This window comes from Varroa destructor, unplaced genomic scaffold, assembly GCF_002443255.2.
Source record: "Varroa destructor unplaced genomic scaffold, Vdes_3.0 BEIS01000007.1, whole genome shotgun sequence".
NCBI classification, from domain to species: domain Eukaryota; kingdom Metazoa; phylum Arthropoda; class Arachnida; order Mesostigmata; family Varroidae; genus Varroa; species Varroa destructor.
The window spans coordinates 23924993-23933035 of record NW_019211460.1 but is presented as its reverse complement, the minus strand read 5'-3'; positions in this window follow the sequence as shown (position 1 = coordinate 23933035).

Genomic DNA, 8043 nt, shown 5'->3' with positions numbered 1-8043 from the left:
CATCCGCATCCATTCAGCCACGACCATCTGTCCGGAACAGCACAGGAGAAGAATAATATAAAAATAAAATAAATAAATAGAAAGGGTATCCATGCCACGCCGATAAGACCACAATTATTAGCATTCTAGCAGACGAACTAGCTCGTCGATAGTCATTGCTATTGGTAGATAAAAGGAAGATTCGTATAAGGCATTTATTTCTATATGACTCTAGTCGTGCGCAAGGCAACATGACAGCAGACGGGCCATGTCGTCGACATCATATCGCTATTGATACCATTGCTCCCGTATACCAAAGGACCACACGTACTAGGTATTCCCTATGGATAGTCTAAGGGAGCGGCCTCTAGTTAGACGGTACGAAAACATTGTTTCCGCTTGCCTGTATATTTATCATTTACGATGAGAATTCGAGGGTCCCGAGAAAACAGGGAACTCCCATGGTGGTCGACTCACATAGCCACTCATAGATACACATGCGAGCATGTATAGCCACAATGGCAGCGACAGGTGGCAGAGAGTGGATGATCGACGTGCGGGCAGTAGTGGTATAGGTCATTTTTGGCGCTCACATACACAAACATGCATTCTGATCTGTTTCTCCCTGTGTTAGGTACGACAGATGTGTAAAAGAAAAAGCAGGCTCCCGAATACGAAAACAACAACATTGTATGACAAGATAACGTAAGCAGCAGCGACGTACGAGTCATATCGTTACGTGAGTCAAATCTAAATAAGTTGCGCACCGTAGAGGAGAAGTGATACACGACAACATTCATCTTGGTACCGCAGACAGCTACAAAAAATAGAATGCCATCATCACTATCCATTATTGCGTTGTTCTTCTTACTTACTACCGTGCCTTTTTTATACTATCTTTCGACTACTTGTTATTTAGATTGCACTCAATTTTATTCAGTGTGCTTTAGATTACTTCGCTTCCTTAATAGGTGGCCTAGGCTTCAGGTTCTTGTTAGAATCACTAACTAATCAGCTACCTGTTTAGTGGTTCAGATTGCTAGCCGTTGCTAGCAGATTTTTTGCTACCATTACACGCTCCGCGATATTACCAGAACACTTCCATTATTGGTAGAATCCTTAAATCTAACCAGCATTTTTCGTTAGAAATAAAATAGTGCCAATAGAAGGAAAAGGAGGAGCAGGAAGCTAAAGATGTATCACAGTTCTGATTTATATGACACAATAATGGGCCAATCACCTGGGACCACCGCCTTTTTTAGCTCCGTGCAGTATGGTTGATTATTTTACTTGTATAATTCGCACAGTAAGTATTCAGTCAAAATCAGCGCCAGCAAAACCAGCGGCGGTGCCCGCAGCGCTAATCGCGGCACAGGCTCCGACTGAAGATGGTTCACGACTAGGAACCGCTCCCTGTTACTCGTCAATAAAAAGGGGGTGAGGGCCCAACACCTGTCCTCACTGCCTCGTTGCCATCGCTCGTCTCAATGTCTATGTCAGCAGTAGCAACAAGACTAACTATCAACCGTGACTGCCAGGCAGTGCAGGCAGCTTGACGAATTGTGACTGTCCAAATGATTTACTGAGCGATCAGTCGATCGAACGACTGGGTGAACCGAAGCGAGGACAACGGCTTTTATTGTGGAAGTAGTTTCTGACTGCACGCCGTGTCCCCTAAGTCCAAGTTTGAGTCAATATTTCGCCTTGACTCTCCCACTTCCCCTTCGTTAAATAGCACACCGTTCTTCGAAAATACTTTTTGCAACGATGCCTGCGTTTGGCATATCTGGCAGACGTCGTTCCCAGGTATCGACCCACTTAATTGGTACACGTTTCAAGGCGTGCGACGAGGTGTGCGCGCCCACTCAGTGCCTTGACGTATAATGATAGGTAAATATTGAATTGCATTATCACATTTTCATTTAGCTTGCATGTACTTGCAGGAAACATGCTACCCATTGGTAATGGGTGGAAAACTTTGCAATTTAGATACAAGTAAAAGCAAAACGTACTCTTACCTTGAACTTTCGTTATATATATATATGTCGATACGTAACAAAGAAGAATCAGAGATTATTATGGTATTGTACTGACCAATTGGTAACCAAATCACTTTGGAAACAAACAACGTTATCAAGTTCTGGAGCTACGTTATAGCTCTCTTTGAGAACAATTCCCGAAACGAACAGTTAACAACCTGATTATGGTTGGGCATAAGATAGGAGAAAAATACACTCATATATGATGCAACGATCCGCAATTGATATCTGCAACGACACCTGTATATGGAATATCTACTGTCGACTCTTTGACCCAACTGCAACAAAATGGCCAAATGGACTGTGTAATAAGACTATTGTAGTCGTCTCCTGCTGAGCCAGCTAATATGTACATCCTGTCTGCGGACATTGTGCTTCATTCCTGGCTGGAACCAGTGCCTTTAAGCTTTAGTACCCTTCCAGTACCGTTTTCTGCCCCTAGTCCTACGTCGGCACTTGTTTTGACGCGGTGGCGGTATTTCTTAGAAGGCTCCCTCGACGTCTAAACCTCATTACTCTTGTCATTTATCTACTGACCTCAAGACCGCCGAGATAGTCAGTGCCTGCTGAAGATGGCACTTGTTACTACTCTATAGTACGACAACGGCTGCATAGGTGATGATTAATTCAGTAGAATGGCTACTATGCATACAATATCTGTGGATGTTAACGTTGCACAAAGCCTGTTCTCTACTTTGTCGACTGCGATTCTGCAACTGGACTGTAATATTTCCTTGATGGGCGGTAGTAAATGTTTTACTACGCATATCCTAACGCATTCTAAAAACGAAAGCTTTCGACTCGAATGCAGCTCCAGAACCCACCAACACAATCTACAGAAATCGATCCTTCTGTGCTAGGACTTATTCTATGAGATGAATGTCCTCTGATGGAAAACCTTGTTTACTTTCGATGAATAGCAGCCAACAAATTTTACATGCTCTTTCATTAGCGATCCTTATCCGTATCGTAGATTTTACCAAAGTCTTTTCCCTTTTGAGTAGGTTCTGACATACACCGCGTCCAACTGCAGGGGTTCTGGAAGTGGTCGTAAAAACTTTCTCAGCGAAAGCGCTTTCTGCTACGTTTCTAGTAATAACTGCGTTTCTTCACCCCACTATACTTTAGCATCCCGTTACGGCCGTTTACATGGTGAATCCGGTCGTAAGTGCTCTCGGCCTGCATAACTAATGCGAGTAGTCCACCAAGATCTTCTTGGTCGTTATGCTTCAAGTTCTTGAACTTCAATATCTTTGTGCTTTGGACGGTAAATCCACTATATCGACGAGTACTTGAGACCAGTTTGCCATTGGGGTACCGGGACAGCTGGCTTTATCCTTTAAGGACCAACACCTTCGAAAATATAAAACGCTGGTCCATCATCGTCTTGTTAATATGTTTACCATATCTAAATATCTACTCCACGAACAACGACCACCTTTAATTAATAGTTTCACTACGAAATTTTTACCTACATATATCGATCAACGTATTGAACTGAGCACATATTTTCACTAAGGTCATTTACATTGTTACGTATTTATTTCACCTTCATCATCAATATGTCGTCAACCAGAAAAAGTATGTTTCTGGCAGGAAAAGTCGAACAAAATTACAAACTTCTCTCAGCTGTTGTTCTCATTTATATAATAATAATAATAATAATAATTTTTTGTTGCCGTCCTTCATATATATATATAGTTGATGCTCACCTTATTAATATTATTATGAATATCAGTAATAATCTATCCTTTTACCGATAGTTTACAGGCTTAATGGTTTTTGCTTGTTCTCTCTCTCTCTTTGTCCGTCCGGGTCTTTCCGGGTTTGCCATCGTCTGTTGTGGCAGGGCTGTTTCTCCGCACAGCTGCCCAATTTTCTTTTCTTCGGTGGGTGGTTATTATTTCACTTTTTCTTTTCCGCTTTGTTGGTTTTTTTTTCTTACAAGATAGTACTTTTCCATCTCGTCGGAGCTTAAGCACCCTCCCGCCCGCCCGCCCGCCCGCCCGCCGGCGTTCTCATTTAAATATGTACCGATACATAGTCAACCTCCGCATTCGGTAATTATAGACATAGCATTAGCAGTCATAATAATTATATTATACTCATTTTATCACTTGTAATTATAGTTGTAATAATAATAATAAAGTAACAATAATTGTTTCTGCCTCGTTCTGTGTCCTTATCTAAAACACCATTGTTACACATGGTTGTGCAGCTTTTTCATCAACATGTTCAGTCACACTCAGGCCAAAACATCAGTGGAGGTGGAAAAAGCCAGCTATTTCCCGTCTTTCTTTTTTTGGTACGTCCACGTTATTCTGTTTGCTGTTTTATTACTGTAATTTAGTATCTGTATTGCTCACAGATGATAGCTTCGCCAATGACGGCGTCCCAGTTGACTTGAAGGTATTCACAGCAGCAGTAGTAATAATGATGAATATCACTTGTTGCATCGTTATAACTATCATCGTCAGTCGCTGCTGGCGTATGAGTACCCGCCAGACAGACCCCCCCCCCCCCAGCTGAGCAAGCCAACAAATGTCCCAAACAAACGATTTTCCACGCTTCCAGCCAGCCAGCCAGCCAGCCAGCCAGCCAGCCCTCACAATAGTTTCTGCCCGTATTGGCTGTATGCGATACATTTCCTTTTTATGGGGTTATTCTCAACTGAATATCCGTTATTATTAACGAAAACCAGTTGTAGGTTTGTGTTGTTCTAAGGGTAGTTATAGTGCAATACTATTGTAAAATAATCCTCATTAATTTGATTCGTACCATCATCAATCCCCGGCCTTGGCAGTTCTACATACACGTATGCTGTATCATCAAAATCGAAGCAGTGTTATCATCCTCTTAAGAACTTCAAACGGTACCTGCATTTTTGTATCATCAGACATCGTCAACAAACTATATAATTTCAATGAACGTTAAAACAACGCTACCCAATGTTATGACTAAAGTAGCTCACTGTTGCCCTCATCTCATATCATGTCGAAGTTTTTTTGTCGGGTACTTACTCTCCTAAACGAGCCGTCAGTTACGGTATTGTGTTAAGGATCGGGGCTGTATCTAAGGCGGAAGGGCAGGCCGCGGAAAAAGTGGCAAGGAAAAAGGTCTCATTAAAGGTTAACCTAGTGGCGCGAAGCGGCTCCTCTTCCCTTTTTCTTTTTGCTACCTTCAAAACAGGTATCTCCAATTCTATAAAATCGACGCGTCTTTGCTTTGCTACCATTAGTCATAAATTTTCACTCGAGAGCTGATTCACCTAACATCTAGCCCATGATCAACACAAATAGCATAATTAATACAATATTACAGAATAGGATATCGTGAGTTATTCTATAAATATATGTCACGGTCGACAATATTTCAATAAGATTACTATTATTTCTTGTTTGTCATCGTATTTTTTGATGTCGTGTTTGTCATCATTTTTTTTTCTTAGTTTTGCCTTACTAACAATGCGTCATGCCTTTTTCACGTCGTAATTTTTATAGCTACTTCTCAATGCTATCATCATTAGTTTTCATTGTCGATGTATATACTCGTTCTGTATATATACATGTATAAATGGTTTACAGCAAAGCTCAAGTTAAAATCAGGCTGTCTCAATTAAAACAGACCGAACTATCGAAAGCTGGAGAAAAACAGATGCTTTCACCTAGACGCAATGACAACAAAACAATGTGGGATTTATAGACACAATGTCCTTTCCGACCGGTTAATTACTCAGCGAACCGGCATATAAACTGTTGGATTCGGTTTGTCTGCCGTCTAACAATTTAACAAAAAGAACTACAAAACAAGATAGTTTCATGCGTTCTGGCCTCTCAAAAAAAAAGTATATATATATATATATATATATTTAGGATTGATATTGATGCCTTCTTTGCTCAAAGAAAGCCCAACGTCACCTTTTCTTTTCAATTTCACTGTTTGGTGGCAACAAAGGCAACAAATATGAATACAACTGAGAACAACACAAGAGCGTCGAGATCGACAACAATAACAATCGTAATTAATACAGAGTATAGTGGCATCACAGGCAATGCCAGCTGCCCATAGAGACAGTGATACTGTGACAGATTCCGCAGAGAACAAATTTCGAAGCAAATGCAATTGGCTGATAATTGTGGGGGGGGGGGGGGAAAAAACGGTCAGCATGAAAAAACATCAACAGATGCAAAAGGAATACAACATCGAAGCAGATACTCCCAAAGCACGACAGGCGAACGCACTTCGCGAATATTGCGAAGGTATTCGATCATTACACGATAGTGATAAAGGCGGGCTCGTCACGACATAACGGTGGGCCCTTCGTAGAGGATACGTGCGAAGTTGACGAAGGAAGGCTTTTCTCTAATAAAAAGAAACGAAGCCTTGACCTTGATTAAAAACAAGCTGTAAGACAATAAGAATGGCGCTAGTGAAAACCGGGCGTTACCGGAGAACGTGCACCGTTCCCTGGTGGCAAGGATGACTACGAGCGGACCAGAACGTAGAATTAATACTGAACGGTGTGTGTATAATGAGACGGAAAGCTATGGCAGGCAGAAAGTGAGAATGACTAATAAACTATAGGATGACTAACAAACGATATAGTTTGACGACGAGTCGAAAGTATCTGTTTGTGTGTAATTGAAGGCAGTGTTAAGCTCGAGGTAGAGTAAAGTGAAAGAGGTGAAGTCAGACGACGTGAATCTCAAGGCATTTGAAGTGTACTGCTGTGATATCTACCCGAACCATGGTAAGGCTGAGGAGATAGTTCGTCAGTGAATGATAGAGAGAAAAGGAAAGAGGGGCAAGAGTGTGCGTGTGATACAGATTGAGGGATGTTTATTTCCCGTATATACTTTAGCAAGCGACCATTATCTACGTGTCCCGTTTACGTCGCATATCATCCATTCTGTGACTTTTTGTGATGATGGTCAGATAGTAAAATTGTTGCTATCCAGTGACAGCATCGGGCTAAGCTTACCGGTACGGTGCGTGTTCATTTTGGATGTTGTTGGCTCCCTGCGTGAAGTGAGATTAACGATCGCATACTCAAAATGTTTGCGTTTTGTCTACGCATCGATATCCGTACCCGTACTATATAAAGACATGAGATTTCTATCGAATGTTGATTGTAACGGTGAGCGTTCTATGAGCTCAAGAGAAAGAGAGACGTTTGTTGACACTGGGATAAGCTAGCATCTTGTGAATGGTCGTATGCACCTCGAATATTCCTTAGTAGCGACCGTATTAAATCTGGTACTCGACAAATCAGTATATCTAATGGATTTACAATAGTATCCATTAGATCAGATAACTATAACCATTTTGTTGGTTGGTTAAAGGGATCTGCCTAGAGTAGTCCGAGCCAATTGAAGCGGCCAAGACCAGCATATACTTGTTCTGTGGGAGTGTCGCTTGCCGACAATGAAATCGCTGACATTTGGTCTTACATCAAATAGCATCATTGGAATTTTGAATAGTGAACTCTAGAAGAAACTACTCAATGATAGTGAGCGACAATGGAAACCAACCTGCAATGGCCCGGCAATGTATGCCCGATACGAATGATGACGCGTCGTTCAGCGTTGCTAGGTGAAAGAGGTACGACTTGCGGGAAAATAATTATGACTCGAACATAAACACACGCAGAGTACTTACGGAAAGCATTCACAGTCTACATAAACTCATTGCCGGTTACTATATATTATAGAGGCAATGATATTGAACGGGTTTCAATTCCAGAACGAAGAACAAAGACAACTACAAAGCCTAAAAAGACTTGCTAGAACTAATAACCGTTACCCACACACACACACACACACACACACACACACACACACACACACACACACACACACACACACACACACACACACACACACACACACACACACACACACACACACACACACACACACACACACACACACACACACACACACACACACACACACACACACACACACACACACACACACACACACACACACACACACACACACACACACACACACACACACACACA